Here is an 18,338-nt window from a genome sequence, read left to right on the forward strand (position 1 = left end):
TACTTCTTGGATTACATGTTCCACAACCGAACTTCCCCGTATGCTCGAATTTCATTGCCTAACATCATCATCAGCCACATTAGGTCTATGGCGAGACGTAAGACAACTTCCTTCAAACTATCATTTCCTCGTCTACTGACTTTAATCTTCCCCCGTTTTGAGGTTCGGTTGGAAGGAATGAGGCGGGAGATTGTTCCACCACGGGCTGAGATGACTATCACTACTTTCCGCCGGCTTGGTATTGGCACAGGGAACATTCCACACCCTGTTCAGGAGCCGAGACAGAAGGCTAGACATGGTCGCGATGAAGCCGGACCATCTACTGCAACACCACCTCCTTCTCCACCACAGACTAATTGGCAGCGACTTTTTGACCATATAGGAGTTGCTTGCTTGCGAAATTGGATAAAAATAAGAAGTTGAGTTGAATTGGTAAAATTATGGTATACTTGGCTCTTCTTTGTTTGATATTATGAGTACTTGAAGTTAATGGAAAGATCACATAAGAGTTATTTACCTTGATTCAAGGAAATGGAGTTGAAATACTACATATGTTTATTTTCAATTTTTGGATCATTGATGGTTGAAATTTTATATTGTTTGAGGATAAGCAATGATTCAAGTGTGGGGGTAGTTGATAAGAGTTTATTTTACGTATTTTTAAATGCATTTTATTAGTTAATTTAGAGTTGATTATTTAGTTTTATAATTAAAATAAAGAGGTTTTTGGTAAAATTATATATTTTTGGTAAAAGTGGATAATATTGTATTTTTAGTGATTTTAATGGTAAAAACTTCATTTTTATGCAGGAATGATAATTCAATCACCAATGGATGTCAATTGAGGTGAAAAGTAGATAATTGGTGATGAATTCAAGTGGTAACAAGAAGAATGAAGCGAAAAACGTTCAAGTGAGGAAATGCAATACAAGTCAGTTTTGACACTCTTCGGTATTTCAACCATATCTGGAGCTACACTTATCGGATTGAGGTGATTTTTATACCATTTTAAAGCTAAGAAAGAGACCTACAATTTTTATGAAGATATCGAAATCCAATTCTATCATTTTCATGGACAAAATTCAAAATACAGAAGCTGCATTCTGTGGTCGGAAGTTAAAACAGAGGTTTGACCAGGTGATAGTATTTCGATCATATCTCAGGCTACAAAGATCCGATTTAGATGATTCTTGAAGCATTGAAAAGCTAACTCAAAGGGCTACAACTTTTATGTTTTGTACAAAAGATAGTTCGGCCTTTAGCATGGAGAAAATCGTAGTTGAAATAAGGCCAGAGTGAAAACGTGAGTAGAAAAAACGCGAGTTGATGCCGCGTTTTCTGTAGGCGCGTTTTGTAGCCGAAATTCGGCAATTTGCTCAGCCATTTCTCTTATGTTCATACCACTTTCTAGCTATAAGATGCAAGGGAATTTGGTGCACATGCTTCAGAAGACAAAAGGGCAAGAAAGGTGGCTTATTTTCAAGTAAAAAACATTGTTTATTGACTATGATAACAAAGTAGAGATTTGGGAATCAAGGGTTGGAATTTGACTTGGAAAAATGGAGCCTTTGAGTAGTTTTTATGCAGAGACATTGAGGGAAGTCTGGAGATCCATCGGTAGCTAGTATTCTTACTAACAAATATATTCGCTCTAGCCAGAAACTTGCAAGGGCAATTGAGGTTTCATCTTGTAATCATCTAAGTTCAAGACAAAGGAGATTTTGGAAGGTTTCACCATATCTTGGCTAAGACTTTCTTTACTCTTTTTGTATTTGTAATTCATGATGATTTACATTAATGAAGTTATGAGTGTTTCATCATTCCTGATTAACTAATTTCCTTTATCTAGGGAGTAGATGAAGCTTATGGCCAAGTGATATGAAGTGATTGTGATTTATACTTGTTATACCTTGTATTAACTTATCTATTTGTATATGTTGGATTACTTGTTGTTGTTTGATCACCAATAGCAGGTTTATAGTTGTTTTTACTCATTGAGAAATGGTAAAAATAATGGAATGACATAAGTAGAGCTTGAGTAGTATATTCATGAGAATAGAAATACATTCAAGTGGATGAAATCTACATTTCATGTATGCACAAAACAGATTTAGTATTTACCAAGAGATTAGGAAAAACTAATCTGTTTTAACCCATTATTATCATGAGAATGTGATTTTGGTATTGTTGGAAATGAATCCTTGGTTAAACAAGAGTAGTAATAAGTGTTAAATTCATTCGTTTTAGATCTTTTGTGTCATATGTGGAATCTATATCCCTAGATCTTAATATTTAGTGAATTCTACTCCTTTTGTGAAATTGCATTTATCTAGTTAAGAATCTGAAATTTTTGCTCAAATTTATTGTGAGTCTAAATAATAGGGTAAATTAGTATCTAATAATTGTTTTAATTGCTCCTCGTGGGATTGACCCTATACATACACAATATTACGATTTTGGCCTGTATACTTGTAGTAAAAACGGATATAATTCGGAATTAAACTTGAACTTAAAGCAAAAACCCGTCACTCACATAAAAAAAAAGCTTCTCACAGCTGCTAATTACTTTTCCACTTGAAAACCCTCAAGTCTTGTTAGCTTGTGTTTTAGGTTGGCCCACAAATGGGCTGGCCCACACAAGTCCAACAATATCAGAGTTACTGGTACAGGCACTTGTTGGGAAAGGGGTACTGGTGTAGACACACAATATCAGAGTTAGTTCAGGATAAATTACTCTTTCCCCAAGTACTCGTTAAAATAGGAATAAATCAAATCACCAAGTAATAATATCCGCAGTGATAATAAAATGTAGGAAAATAAAAGACACAGGACACCAAGATTTTTTACGTGGAAAACCCAAATTGAAAAAAATCACGAGACCTAATCTAGTAAAAAATCTCCACTATCATAATAATGGGAATACACAGGTTTACCCGAAATATTCGGATGACAATAATATCACTAATATCAACCAAATGAAATTACTACAAAATCACCCTAAAAATTTGCAACTATCAAAGAAGTGGGTTTGAAAAGGTGTTATCAAACGAAGAGGAAATCAAAAATCTAAACTAGTAGGTGAGTAGAGTTTGATGAGAGGATTGCGTATGTAAAATTTCGTCTCAATTGGAATTCGAATCACCCTCCAATCAAAAATTTGAGGTTATTTCTCTCTCTTCGTTCTTCACCCAGAGACAGCAAGAGTGGAGGCTGATCTTTTTCTCATACACAAAAACGAAAGCTTCTCACGGCTGCTACTTATTTTTCCACTTGAAAACCCTCAAGTCTTGTTAGCTTGTGTTTTAGGTTGGCCCACAAATGGGCTTGCCCACACAAGTCCAACAGTAATCAAGCTGTACTAAAACCAAAATCTATTGCTGTGTTTTCAGACTCGGACCGGACCGGCCGGTTGAACCGGTCGGACCGGGAATCGGCCAGGCATCCGGTCCGAGTCAGTCAAAAACTCGGATGTCTAAAAGCCCGGTCAAATCCGGTCAAAAACCGGGTTTGCCCGGGAACCGGATTAAACCCGATTTTTTAACTTTTCCAATTCTGCCTCTATTTTTTTATTTGGAAAGCTTTGACTTCTTGGCTCTTGTGTTGACCGTGTAAAACAATAACTTCTAAAAGCTAGAAATAAAAGAAAAACGAGCAGGAACAAAAGAAAAATAAACGAGAAGAACAAAAATTGAAGAGAGAGAAACCCTAATCTCCTTAATCGCCGCTTACTCCTTCAACCTCCACAGCGGCGCCGCCTAAGAACACCATCCCCTTCAGAGGACATCAAGGTAGGGAGGTCAATCAACCGATTAAAGAGCTTTTCAAGTTTTATATTTTGGCTTCTTTTTTTCCACTGTAGATTTCAAAAACCTATGTTCAAATCGCAAATTATTTGTGAAATTGAATGCATTTGTGTTGCTTAGCTTCAAATAGGTGTCGATTCTAGATATAGAATTTTTTTTTCCGATTATATTTTTGTTGCTCAGCTGTGTTAAGCTCCTTCGAATTACTTTTTTTATTCGATTACGTTTTTGTGGAGTTCGAATTTTGAGCTTATTGTCCGATTTCAGGGTGCCATTTGTGTTGATACGTTTTGGATTGGTTGCCAACTTGAATGATAGTAATAAGTTATCTTGGTTATTAGTTAACCATTGGTTGGCTTTATCAGGTGTAAAGCTTTGCTGAATAAGTTTATTGATTCTTTTTTAAGGTTATTGTTATTATATTAGTATGTGTTTATGTGTTTAATGGTAACTTTTTTAAGATTATTGTTATTATATTAGTTTGTGATTATTCACAAAGCTTGTCAGTGATTGGCCTTGCAACATTACTATATTTGGCCTGACTCTCTCAATGTTCAACTTTCCTCAAAAAATGGAATGGACTGTAAGATTTTGATTGTTTTCTCATCTTTCCTTCAGATGATGATAACTTACAACGGGAATTTGTTTATATAGGAATTGCCAAAAACATACAATTCAACTACCCAGAACTCAATAATTTGCATTGTTCTATTTACATGAGTTGCTTGTGTGGATGTGCACGTAGTTCAGTTCAATCATGATAGATATGGCTGTGATACTATTAAGCTTACATATAAGCTGTTGGAGTGGCCTTTTTCTCAAGAACAACTGCACTTTTTTTTTTCTGCTGCCATCAGGTACTGAATACTTTACTTTTGGCTCCCTCACCCAGTATGTTATTGACATGATAAATAAAGAATTATTTGACTGTTTAATAATACATTGGTTATTCACATTTGAACCTGCAGATGCAAATTCATATCACCAATCATATGGTCTTTGCTGAAAAGAGGATAGAGCTTCAAATCATATCAGATCCAAATTCATATGATCAAATGTATTTTTGGTGGCAGAGTGGCTGCCATATGTTTTTGTGATATGGATTTGGATGTTTGAGTTATTGATTATAATTTATAAATTTGATTTATAGGAAAAATGAATGTGTGTGTGTCTATATATATATATATGACGTATTTATAACGTCATTCGGTTTGACCCTTGATCGAACCCATTAACCCCTGACCCCTGAGCTTGACCGAATCGATATCCGGTCCGAGTCTGAAAACATATATCTATTGCTAGTAGTCAATATCGATAGGCATTTGTTTTCATGTTTTACAGGGTACTACAGCAATTATTCGGATGCTTTAAAAACAGTTGATGTTTACAGATGCAAAGCTAATAGCTACCCTAGAAGCCATGCCACAGCATTCAAAGTTTCAAACCACCATACTCTTCCTCTAGCCTTCTAGTTCTGAAAGAGTACTTCTTTTGACTTTCTACAAAAACATGGGCATCAAATTTCTAAAACAACATTTACAACAATTAGAAATTAATGTTACTTCCATTGACAGGGAGGCTTTAACTGATGCAAGTGTGAGCTCATCGCAAACCTCACGTTTGAATAGAGTTCCCGGAAGAAATACCATAGATTTTGTAAACCCCACCACAAACAGTAGAAGTATTTTTCAATGAAGTTAGCGGAGATGACATTGTTAGTAACCGCATTTCCAAATATCCCAGAGTAGAAATGTGATGTTGTCAGGATTCCAAGAAATAGAACTAATTAGGAATTAGTGATATAGTGGGTCTTTAGGCACAGTATTTTTGAAGTTTCTCGATAGTTCTATCGGTTGCACGAAAGTACAGTGGATAGGTATGATGTATTACTGAGGTTTTGCCTCAAATAGTGTAAAATGATTTCTTACTCAATGAAAAGGTTACATTTGCCTTAAAAACAAATTGGGATTTAAGATGATTTTGATGCGTGTTTGTAAATGTATTAATGCTTTGCTTTTCGGGGTTTTCATGGGGTTTTCATTTTCTTTTGATAACTAAACCCTCATTTGGTACATTGACATGTAGGCCTGTCAACGGTCCGAGTCTAGACCCAGACCCGACCCAAATCCGTGAAATTATTGCGGGTATCGGTAGGGATTTAATTCCGTTACCCGGACCCGGATTCGGATCCATTTTGTCAAACAAAAAAATGGGTCGGATACGGAATATAGTATTCCGACCCGTATTAGACCCGGATCCGAATATAACTGGATTAATAATTTAAAATATGTACATTTATCAATATAATTTGATTAGGGTGATGTATATGAGTAAAGTCAATTTGGTTTATTTTCTTATTTGATTTTTTTTGTATTAGTTAGAAATTAGTGTACAAATATATATTTTTCTCATTTTTATTAGAAATTATAAATTTTCATAATTTTTTTCGGATAGACCTGTCGGATCCGGATCCGGAATATAGAGTAGAAGACCCGTCGGGTAAACGGATCGAATCCGGATCCGATTTGGTATGCCGGGTCCGGGTTCGGAATAATGAATTCCGGCCCGGACCCGGCCCGTTGACAGGCCTATTGACATGTCAAGAATATAAATATATTATCACGCAGTATAAATTTTCATCCAAAATAGTTAAGAAAATAATTTTTTCATTGCAGTGTCTGTTATACAAGTTTGAATGAAATGTCAATTCCTTATTCAGTGTTTCGTAATTAAATAGAATATGTATAAATTTGACTCAATTGCCTTTGATTGATTTATGGGACATAACATGTATTAGGTTTGTGCCATTTGTTTCCACTATGTTATTTGTGTAACTCTAAATGTAGCTTTGATATATTTTCATTTTAGAAATAAATGAGTGTTCATAATGAAATACTTTAATCATAATATTTGATTAATTCTATAGTATAGATTTTTATTTTAAAATTGTGTATCTGTTAGAGATATAATTAACAAGGTAATGTAGAAATTGTATGAAGTGAAATATTCATAATTTTTTATTATATTCTCATGATTTATATGAAATACAAAAAATATTCTAAAAATATTGTACAAAATTTTTCAAAAAAGCAGTATCTTAAACATTTTCTTCCTAGTAAAAAGGGAAAATTTTAGTAAATATAGAAAAAATTGGTTGTAATTAAAAATTAGAGGTAATGGTTAATTAAACTCATAAATATCATAAGATTGGGTAATGCAATTATACTTGTAAGGAAAAATTTTAATTCATTAGCTATATTTATAAGGGTACCTTTGACATCTTACAATTTTGGCTATTCCAAGATGAAGTTGCCATTTTTTGGATTATTTATTTATTTTTTTGAGGAATAGGGATTTCAAGAAAATGTTGAAATGAGTATTTTAAGGGTAAAGACTAGGGATTGTAGTGGGTCGAATATTCTCAAAAATCTCTCTTAGCAAACTTTAACTTATTTATCTAAATCATTTACCAAATCCTATTGGGTAATCTTATGGATTTTAATTCTTAATATCAAACCCTCCTACTCGCAACATGAATAGTTCAATAAAAAGGAATTAATTTTTATTAAACTAAAATCAATACATACAACATGTTAAATCAACACACTACATTCAGTCTTAAATTTGGGTAGAGCTATTGAACCTACAAGAGAAAATCTAACATTTTATAAAGGGTTAAATTAGTATTCTTCTAATTTTTAATGACAATTGTCTCCATTTGAGACTTTCAAATACATAATACATACATATATAGTGAGTGGCCTTGAATTCAGGACATTCTATTTACAATCTCTTCACACACACATACACACACACACACACACACATATATAGGGTTTTTAGGACAATTTTTTTTTTTTATCAAATTCTATTGGATTGCCTGTCACTAACCCCTCATTAATACCATACCCTAATAATCCATCGGTCATGTAATCAGATTAACCATCAAGTCGAGTACTTAGGAGTATCGGGTTTTACCTACCCATCCCTAGGAAAGACCTTTCCAATTTAAATGGTCCATGCCAAACATAAAATGGAATGCCCAAGTAGTGAGAGAGCCCTCTCCATTCTAGGCCATTCCGACGTACCAGAAATGGGATAATAGATTTATCACGGCATTGTTTCAAAGGGTTAAATAATAATAATTAAAAAAAGCAACCTTGCGGTTGAGCGAATGTTTATATGAACTCGCTATGGTTTGAAAACTTACAATTTATCACCTTATGGTTTCAATCAAAGTGATATTTAAAGTTTTTGTTATATTTAATGAGAGTAATAAAGGTTAGACTGATCATTTCCCTTTTGCACAGACGATAATGAGTAAAACAAAAATCATTGTATTTTCTCCCAGGACTAAAGTTGCAATTTTAGAAAATACTAATCTTCTACCTTCAGTCAAATGCGCTTGCTGGTTTTCTTCTCCATGCATATGCACAGCTCCGCCTAGCTTAGCACCGGTTGGATGTCAAAAACACACACACACAACAAATAAACACTCACACTGACATTAATTTTCTTTTCCTCCTTTTTCATTTTTCAATTAAAACATTTGGGAGGCAGGAATAATAAGACACTCTCTCCTTTCGTCATTAATTAAGTTAAGACTAGATGTTCCAATCACTGTCCAAGTCATCCACAAACATATTCAAGCATATACAGTCACAGTCGTCAGAAAATCGAAAGGGCCTTAGAAATTGATTTAGAAACTCCATAAAGCATTCAAATAGTCATGCCATTTGTAGTTAAATTCAACATAGCGTTTATGTTGAAATTAAAGCTGCCAATTCAAAGAAAGTTTTACAGTACTATTTTGGTGATGCTCAGTAGTGGCTGTGGCGGCTTCAGGTTGCTTTCAGTGCTCAAAAATTCAAGCATAGCAACAGTCATCAGAGAATCAAAAGGGTTTTAGGTATTGACTTAGACACGCCATAAAGCAATCAAATAGTCATGCCATTTTTAGTTAAATGAAACATAGCGTTTATGTTGAAATTACAGCTCACAATTGGAAGAAAGTTTTACAATACAATTCGATGATGCTCAGTAGTGGTGGCGGCGGCTTCAGGCTCCTTTCAGTCCTCTCTTTTTGTTATGCTTCCCCCCCTTCTGTATTTATGGGTTTGGAAGATTTGGGTGTTGACAGTAGTAATCTTGTGTTGCCTATGGGTCTTTTATCTGTGAAGGCTCTTTGATAATTTTGCTTGACATTGAAAATCACTCCACGAAGAACTTTTTGAATTATATTGCTTTACCTTTTAATACATTAAGCACTCATTAATCTGTATTTAAATTTTTAAGTTTACTGAATTTGCTAAATTGATCACATATAGACTTAATTTGTAATTTTTTTTTTATTGTTGTCTATTTACATTCTCTTTTTTCTATTACCCCTGAACATCTTCTCTTAAAAATTATCTCTTAGGAAAATCATTCAAAGCGTCAATCACATCCCATCAAATTAATTATTTCATTTTTCACTTTTAAAATATTAACTTTACGTCCCTTACAGATTTAAGTTAACAAAATTTGGTTTCAAACTAAGTTTTCAATTATTTTTTAGTTTGAAATCACCACGTGACCTATATACAACCATTTTCTAGGTACAAAAAAGTCAGATCCCACATTTTTAATGGTAAAAATGAATATGGATTGAATCTAGACCTATCTATCAATTGGGCCATCTGAACTGGATTTTAACAAGCCCAGCCTTGACTCAAGTAATTAGTATCATTTTCGAGTTTTGTATTATAAGTTTTGAGTTGATAAATGCCAAACTCATACTTGACTCATAAAATATTGGGGTTGTGAGCCTAATTTTGATTGAGTCCAAACTCGCTCATTGCTTCTTAATTTCCTTAATATAATTAATATAACTATTAAGTTCTAAAGTTAATTTAACATCAACATGACCATAACATTAAAACTATACACAAACCAATAACAATCCATTAAAAGGTATATAAACCAAGAATTTTTCAATAATAATATATCCAGTTAGTTCAAAGTACATGAAAAATAGTAATAAAATATGGTCAACAATCAATATATTTTCAAAGATCCTTAATTTGCTCGTACTTGGATTTGTCCTTTTGAATCTTTGGACATAATTTTGTATATTTAATGTTTCTTATATACATTAATATATTTTGACACATAACTCATAAGTACAAAGTATTAGTATTATATATTTAGATATATAATTATATATATGAAAATATAAATATATTATATATAATTATATATATATATATGTAGATTAAAGGGTCGAGTTTGAGCATAATAAGGTCCAAGTTTGGCTCACATTTAATTCGAACTTAATATTTAGATCCAAATTCAGCATAACTCAATGAAAGGTTAGACTTATCGAACTTTTCCTCAAACCTAATGAGTTGAGCTCAAACTTGCCTAGTCCCATTGACTGTCCTAATTGAATCAAATCCCTTTTTTAGGAGAAAAATTAATATAGTTTGGATCAAATTTTACTTTTTTAGAGGGAAAAATGAATATGGATTGAATCACTTATTTAACTACAAATGGAATTTAACATTTTTATATCTAAAAAAAATGGCCATGTATGATGTATGGTTCACATAACGAATTTAGGTTAAAAAACAATAAAAATATAGGTTTAGACCAAATATTACTAATTTAATTTTGTAAACAATATAAAATTACCATTTTAAAAGTAAATGATGAAAATTTTATTTAACAAAATGTGAGCCACGTTTTGAAGATTTTTCCTTTCCTCTTTCATACATTTTTTCTTTCACACACTTTATATAAACACATTTTCATTCTCACGTACACATGCACGTACCTCGACCTTTTGTCACACACGAGCACATTCTCTCTCTCTCTCTCTCTCTCTCTCTCTCTCAAACGCACTTCATTACAGGTATGCATTCTTTCTCTTTCACAACAAACTCTCTCCATCTTTCGTACACACATTTTCTGACGTACATAAGCTCATAACATAGACCAGTAAACAAGGCAGTATAAATCATAATTCCTAGACCAAGAAAAAAAAAAAGATAAGAGCTGACAATGAGCTCTTTCTCGCCATTGAAAATTCTCAGGGTACGTCTTGCAAGAAAGAAAACTTTATTCTTTTTTAATATTTTTTTAATTGACAACATTTACTCTATTCCTACTCTAGTCTATTTTAGGAGAGGTCTAATTAGGTTAATTGAAAAATTAGGAATTGAACCACAATCGAATCAAACTAGTGTACTACGCACTCATAAAGATTTGAAGAATCTACAAAGAGTGGCGAAGTGATAGGAGACCAATGTACAAAGGGCCGTTGGTTGCAAGAAAGAAAACTTTAAACTGGGGGGTTTTTGATACTTTAGTCACCAGGCAATTTTAGTTCATAGTTTATAACACAATGACAACTTTTAAACTATTGAACAAAAATCTTAATAAGTTCAACCCGGATAAATTACTCCCATGGTAGGCAATTTTAGTCCATAGTTTATAACACAATGACAACTTTTAAACTATTGAACAAAAATCTTAATAAGTTCAACCCGGATAAATTACGCCCATGGTATTCATCACATATTGACTTAAAAATGACGAAGAACATGAAACATCCAAAAATTCTTAGTTGAGACAGACAAAAGTGTAATTCATGTTTATGACACATTAGATTATGGATATTGCATATTTGTAATAGAGCATATCCAAGTTCCACTTTTTCAAAACTTTTGTGCACAAATTCCAATGCAAGATTATTAGCATGAGTACAATAGAGAGCATAAACAAAAAAAGGTAAAGAATAGAATAGTTATAAGTATTAACAATAATTTGCAAAGACGTCCTCTTTTAACTTTTCTTTTTCTTTTTTTTTTCGGATCTTTGAGTAGAGTTGGGATTGAGGTGCAATTGATGTGGTATTTTTTTTTTTTTTTAAATTTAATGTGCACTTACACATGATTATACTTATATATTGAATCGATGTACATGAACAAAATTCATGCGTACAAAAAAGGAATTTTAGCGTACTCTACATAAAAAAATATTGAATATACAATAGCCATACCAAAACCTTCAGTGCACCTGTCCAAACTCTGATAGATTCCCCATCCAAACATGAACACAATACAGAAATTTTAATAACAAATCAAGTAACAGTTTTTAGAGGTTAAACACCTTAATTCCAGGCACGTGTTCTTGACTTACTCTGTGTCCTACCATTTCTCTTTCACTTACACTAACTTTTCTTGGCAAGTCAAAACCAAAATAGTACCTGCAGGCTGCAACACATATTATCTGCTAAGATATCTAATGTTATTCGATGGCGATAAGATTCAAATCATGAAGCAAAATCAAATAAATTGTCGAATGGAAGAGCATTCCGTCCAATTTGGCCGCATAAAGACTGGGAAACATTGAGCATTACGATCAGTCAAAAAGTCATTGGCCCAACCAAGACTAAGAAAATTGGAATTGCTATTCATGTCATCTTAAAGTATGAATGATGACAACGTTATGGGGAAAAAGTAAAATGACTTTACCAACTTTTAAAACTTGCGCAAATACTGGGTTGAAGATTATGCATATCCATAAGGAAAAACAATACAAACATATAAATAATCTGCGGGATAATTTTAGAAACCTCCCTCGAGGTTTCCAGCAATTGCAGAGAGCTCTTCTCAAGTTTCAAAAATTACACCTACCACCCTTATTTTTAAGGTTTATGTAACAATATAGGCCCAATGAGATATAAATTTTCACAAATATTCTAAAATACCTTCTTCAAAGAATAAGACAAAACAAAACAAGGTTTTAATCTTTAATTTATTGTACGTGTCATACTCACTAAAACAAACAAAGTCCAACGACTCCAACTCATCTCAAAATTCATTACTTGCTAATTCTTGCCTAATGCAACTCACTACCACCACTACCAATATTAAACTAAGAAATGCCCCCATGCCCCTAAAAATATAATTTATCATTGCTCTAGCACTCTTAGAAATAGAAACAAAAGTCCGCCTTTATAATAAAACCACAATCAATAGGTAAATAAAAGAGAGAACCAATGAGTAATTGTTAGACTTTTTGCTTAACAAACATAATAGTCACTTCTTTATGTTCCAACTCTCAATTTCATTTTTTTCCTTCACTGCCACCTTTTTCATCTTCCCTGCACCTTGTTAATTTGGTAACTTCAATTGGCTAACATTTGTAAAGAGTAAAACTATTGGAAAAAAAAAAAAAGAAAGGGTCTAAAATTTTTCTAGAATGAAAGAGACAAAAAGACAAAAAATACAGAGAAATTTTAGAGATAGTAAAAGGTTGATAGTGGTGTGATTGGTAATAATGGAGCGCGATATTTGATGAAAGGGAGAAGCGGTTGTAGGAGAAAAAGAGAGAAGAATATGAAAGAGGGAGGGAGGAAGGGAGGGACTAGGGAGGAAGAGATGAAAATCAAAAAATTGATGTAAATTATTTTTTGAGATTAGTAAATGACAAGTAAAATAATAAGAAGTATTTTCGGCTTTAAACATCCATTTATGAATTAATTATTAAGTGGAGGACATTTTAGTCATTTGATTGGTCCAAGGGAGGTCTATGTAATTATTGAAACCTCAGCGGAGCCGAATGAAATTGTCAAAAACCTTAAGGGAGGTTTCTGAAATTATCCCATAATCTGCAGCAAGTAGATATTCTTTGTATCTGTCTTGCTCCTTTTTCTTCCGATGTTACTGACTCCAACAAATACATTGAAGTGGTGCAATAAGACAAATCTGTCATAGAGACGTGTATAAGTTTTGGAAATAGCCCGCCATAGACTTGAAGTGACCAAGTGATAAACCGCATCCTCCTAATAGAAGTAGAGGCCAAGATGGAAGTTTGTTACAGCATAATGTATGTCATAGAGCCTTCTAGCCACATGCTAAACGAATAAATAGTATTTTCAGGCCTGAAATCTTCGAAAGGGTCTTCATTCTTGATTAGATTGTGGTTATGTTGATCTCAACCCCATCAATTGGTCGTGGAAGCGGCAAATAACTCATTCCTGCATCAGCATTGACCAGTTCCCACCTGAAAAGTTTCAAAAATATACATGTCTCATTTTTTTTCATTGACAGGTGTCGAGCCTCTACAATAATAATTACTAAAAAATCCTAATTATCACCACAATTAATTATAGAACAAATCCAAGTACTGGTGTAGGGACTCTAGGTGTGCAATGGGTTACTTGATTCACCATATTCTCGAAGAGTTTGCTTGATCCGATATACTAGAATTGTCTATAAAAGTATTAAATTTGCATACAATGGCAAGTAGGGTCGATTCCACAGGGAATGGGTAGGAAGTTATTTCTTTCCAAGTCAATAGAATAAAATTGGGGGATAATTAATGTGATGAAAATAAAAATGAAATAAATAAAATTCAAAAGATAACTCCACAAGCACAATTTACTAAAAATAGCAATTAATAGAATTCTACCCAAAGGATCAACTTTCCAGGCACGGTCCAATTAAATGATCATCAATGCAAAGATATTTCATTCATTCGTCACTAGGTTGGTTATAGCTATCAACAAGCTCTGACAACCAGTTCTTCCTTACTTTTTCGACAGTCAAGGTACGACCATTGACTGCTTCTCTAACCAGAAAACAACCCTAGGTACGACTGTAGGAATTTAATTATCCAGTTGCATTAAAGCTAGAAGAACCCAACCCTAACCAATAAACACGCTAAGAGGGTTTATTTAAACTAGATCTTATGTTTCCCCTACATAAAGTCAATTATGGTGGTTGCCACTAATTGTCAACTAAACGAACAATTACGGATTCAATTTAATTAACGTGGTAGTAGGCTATTAAATTAAATTAAATATCCGGCCGTTGATACTCAATTAATAAAATATCTATGAACAATTAATTCAGGAAACGTACGAATAGTAACGAATCGGAAGAAATAATGAAAATTCGATTAGATCTCATAGATGTTATGGACCGCGCCTTCGTGTCGACTTTTGGGTAGAGGAGAAACCTAACCGCTCCTCATCATATCAATTTCGCGTGATTTGATTGATTCCATCCACACAAACATCAAAGAATTGGGAACGATGAAGTAACGAAGAAAGCAAAAGGAAAAGTCTTGATTGTCTCTGGGTTTTTTCTTTTTGTTCGTACTGAAGCAAAGTCAAGAAAAGCGAAAGTCTAATGGAAGTCGTACAAAAGCCAAAGCAGCGAGTAAATTCGTCTTACAGGGAAAACAAAACTAAAGCTAATCTAATTCATTTGACGTGAATCTGGCTTTTCCTTTTTATAGCCGCCGCCAGCAGAAGAGAAACGCCAATCATCCGTAGGGAAGAGTTAAAGTTAAAAACTCCTAAGCCCACGTGAATCTGGCTTTTTAACCAATTCACCCAAAGTGGCCGCCGAAAAGAAAGCATGAAGCGTCCGTCTCTACTTCCTCTTGGAAAAAGGGTTTTAATCCCTTGCACCTCCACGGTCCACGTGAACCTAACTTCTTAATTGTTCTCCTGCTACTACTAATCTGGTGGGTCCGGCTTTTAGGTGTATCTCCTCAGTTTCTGGCGTCGACACACCATGAAATAAAGAGTCTTCTGAAAATTTGCCTCATGAGAACACTTTTTACACTAACCACCTACACTTTACGCAAATACCAAATATGAGCAAAATTTCAACACTTAGCACCGTAAGTAACCAAAATTATGACCAAATAACAGTGCAAAAGGTGCCTAATAGTCGCTCTATCAAATCCCCCCACACCTAGACAATGCTTGTCTTCAAGCATTACGAAGCTCAGAAATACAATCAAGAAGGCAAAGATCATGCCGTAATCTACACTAACACAAGCATCCCGCATTCCTGACAACGTTGTCAAAGTTAGAACACACCGGACATGTAGTTATCCAAAGAGTATGAACAGGAATATTCGTCACCTACAAGAGAATGTATGGATACAAGGAACGCTCAAATCAACATCTCGGAATGACATTACCATATGCTTGCACATTTATTACATCTCCACCACTCAAAAGTGAACTAAATACACAAATCAAAGGGACTTTAATAGGGTTGTAATGGGGTTTAGGTAAAAGGCGGGATAAGAAGGTAAAGATAGGGTGTAATGTGTCAAGAGAATGTCCAATATCCACTGCATAATCACAACGCTTTACCGGGGAAATTTCACAAGTAAGGCATTTCCATTTGCTATTCCCACTGTGCAAGTGTCGAAACTCTTCTTTTTTTTTTTTTTTTTTTTTTTGCAAGCAAGCGGCTTGCAAGGCGTGGGCACGCCTTGTGAGCCAGAGTTTTCTGTTCACCAACTTGTCGATAGGCTCTTTTTTTTTTTAAGGGAAACGTCTTGCAAGGCGTGGGCACGCCCTGTAAGCCAAAGTCTTCTGTTCACAAGCTTATTGACGATTTCTCCCTTTTTTTTTTCTCAGATGCATAGAAACAGTACCATACAACTTCTATTCTAACAACACTTGTGACCCTAGATTTATTTGCCTTGCACAAATAATGAAATTCTGACATCCTTTAACGACACAAGGTTGAACAAGAAAGTCTAAAAAGGTCCTGGGTTATCAAACACAGCTATCAAAACAAAGGAGAAGGATAAAAGCTCAAATTGGTCCACTATTGGGAGACAAGATAAAAGCATGGTTTGTAGAAAGCTAAAGAAGGTTAGATCCTAAATGCTCTTATCATTTCAGATGCATCCAGTTTAACAAAATGTGGCCTCGACATGTATAAAATAGCAAGTTCTAGAATGCCAATACCATGTGTGATACTCACTCAACAACACAAACGAAGCAAACAAGAATAACGTGCTCATGCATGGCTCAAAAGCTCCCAAAAGTTTCAAGAATGGGTCAAGTCCAGCATATTCAATATTCAACGATATTGCCAAAGAAAACCAAAATGCATAGCTAGCATATATGATCACATACCTGTGCACCCTGATTGTGCAATCCATCATAGCAGTTAACAAATTTAGAAATAAAAAGAAAGGCACTAACTACAATTCTTTCTTTTGTTTTTCATTTTTTTTCGTTTTCTGTGTGTTTCATTTTTCCTCTTTTTTTTTGAGCAAAAAAAAAAGCAAAAAGAAATAAGCAAAAAGAAATAATAGAAACCATCCCCCCTACACCTAAAACCTACATTGTCCTCAATGTAACAAAAACAAATAGATTGTAAGTATAAAGGGGCGAAACTTCCCTGACAACCGAGACGACGTAGCGAACCACTAAGGAGGAGGCAGATGAGGTGGCTGGAATCCAATATGAGCAAAGAAAGCTGCCTGATTCTCTGTCTGAATATGGGCATAAACTTGCAGCGCTGCAAAACGGTCATCCAATCCAACACCTGATTCACGGATAGAATCTTGGAGGGCACGGTATTGGAAATCCCTAGCAGGAGGAGCATGGTAGGAGGAGTGCGCTGCAGCGGCGTGTTGTGCGCGGCGGACTAATAAGAAAAGAGGAAAAGAAGAAACTGAAACTAAGACAAAACAAAGGAAATTGAAAAGTAGAAACTAAGACAAAGGAAATTGTAAAGACCAGACAAGACAAGAAAAGAGAAAAGTAGAAAAGTGGGGTTAGAGAGGGACCTGGTCAATTTTTTTGACTTTCGTTGTCGCAAAGGTTGGAAGGCGTGGGCATGCCTTGGAGGTCGAGGTCTTCTGTTCACCAAATTTTACAAATGTCTATGTGCGGTGAGTACAAGGTGCGGGCACGCCTTGTAACATGAAATCTTTTGTCCACAAATTTTTGCCCCTAATCCAGAATAAAACTACACAGAAACACCCATGACCTACAATAAAGATTGTTTGTCAATAGGAACCTAAACCCACTGATCTTGAACACACAAATATGAAATAAAACACAATTGAAATCCTTGGATTGCCTTCCAAGTATCGTCTTTCTTTAATGTCTTTGGCTAGACACTATACACCACTCTTCAGTCTGGATGTAATTCAATTTTTTTTGTAATCGGTGGCCCTCTTCCGGGATCCAAATAGCCATTGAGTGCAACATTTTTCCTTAATTGTTTACCCATTTTCACCTCATGAATTGCTTTTATTCTATGATACTTGTTCACAGCCACTTTGAATTTACCCCTACAAGCAAACTCAAAAAATTCTCGCACAGAGGGATTAGTAGCATGAATAGCAAACAGAGAATGAGAGTTAACAGGATGTTTAATTGTATCAAAAATATTAAAGTGAACTATTTCTCCATCAAATTCCATCATGAGAGTACCCTTACTAACATCAATCTTAGTCTGGGCAGTACTCAAGAATGGCCTTTCTAATATAATGGGTGATGGATTTGAGGTACTTCTATCATCCATGTAAAGCACATAAAAATCAGCAGAAAAAATTAATCCACCTACTTGCACTAAAACATTCTCAACTATCCTATCCGGATAAGCAAATGTACGATCAGCGAATTGAATTATTATTCCTGTTTCTTTTAAAGGTTCTAAATTTAGGGAATCATAAAATAATTTAGGCATCACATTAATAGAAGCCCCTAAATCTAGC

Source organism: Coffea eugenioides, chromosome 1 (assembly GCF_003713205.1).
Source record: "Coffea eugenioides isolate CCC68of chromosome 1, Ceug_1.0, whole genome shotgun sequence".
Classification (NCBI taxonomy): Eukaryota; Viridiplantae; Streptophyta; class Magnoliopsida; order Gentianales; family Rubiaceae; genus Coffea; species Coffea eugenioides.